The sequence below is a fragment of the Orycteropus afer genome, unplaced genomic scaffold (assembly GCF_000298275.1).
Source record: "Orycteropus afer afer isolate SDZICR_OR568_19922 unplaced genomic scaffold, OryAfe1.0 scaffold00063, whole genome shotgun sequence".
NCBI lineage: Eukaryota > Metazoa > Chordata > Mammalia > Tubulidentata > Orycteropodidae > Orycteropus > Orycteropus afer.
The window spans coordinates 11,098,060-11,099,332 of NW_006921650.1; positions in this window are offsets into that span (position 1 = coordinate 11,098,060).

Consider the following 1,273-nt stretch of genomic DNA (forward strand, 5'->3'; position numbering starts at 1 on the left):
AATTTATATTATAATTTGTATCCAAACACCTCTTCATTATTAAAGACTATCTTTTGTTTTGGTCTCCTTTTCACCTGGTAAAGTACTTAACACAGTAAACATCTCACAAGAGCTTTTTGAATGAACAAATAAACGCCTAAATTGTTAATTATATATTGTGAGGCTGTGGCCTTCCAACCTATGACTGATGAAAGCTCAGTCAGTGACCAGAAGGACACATTATCCAGTCAAATGTATGCTCTAGTGCAGTAGTAGGCAAACTTCCACTAAAGAGTTAGATAGTAAATTTTTTAGGCTTTACAGGCCAGATGGCAGCCATTACAGCTGCTTAACTCTACCACTGTGGTGTGAAGGCAGCCACACACAATAGTAAACAAACAGATTTAGCTGTGTTCCAATTATTTTTTTAAAATAAATAAATAGATAAATAAATAAGTACTGGATGGAATATAATCTATGGTTACATTTCCTAAATTCTTTTCATTATGAATAATTCTTAAAATATATATAGATAGAAAATATATTAAAAGATTTAATTATATTTCATTAAAATCAGTTTTTTGAAAAAGAAATCCCATAAGATTCACAAAATTGCAAAAGGAAATTTTAGAACTGATTTAAGATATTGAAGTATAAATTTTTATTGTTGTTGTTGTAATGTGCTATCGAGTCAGACCCGACTCATAGTGACCCCTCCTTGTGTTTCCGAGGCAGTATCACTAAGGAAGTAGATTGCCCCATCTTCCTTCCAAGGAGTCACTGGTGGATTTGAACCGCCAGCCTTATGGTTAGCAGTCAAGTGCCTTAGGCACTATACTATTATGTAATATATCACTGAATTATTTGCAATAATTGTTTGCATTGAAAACAGCATAGGCTTTATCTATAATATTTTGTAAAAGAAAGGAAGGGAGAGGAAGAAAGGCAAGAGGAAAAGAAGGAAGCAAGGGGAGAAGACAGAGGGGACGGGAGAGAGAGAGGAGGAGAACTTGAGTGTTACCTCTTTTGATTTTATATAGCACACTCTAAAGTGGATGCTTGTCACGATTTGCATTTTTAGCAACAGCTCTATTTTATGTTCTATTGCAATGCAGAATCTAAACTATTTTTACAATGTTGGTATTTATGCAATTTATGCAGAAGTTTCTACTTGGTTTCAAAAAATTGGAAGAAAATGACTAATGCTATCATACAATACACAGCTCTAGGAAAAAAATCTCTCTCCTCCCTCTAAGCAATCATGTAAACAGCATAGAATTTTAACTAATAAATG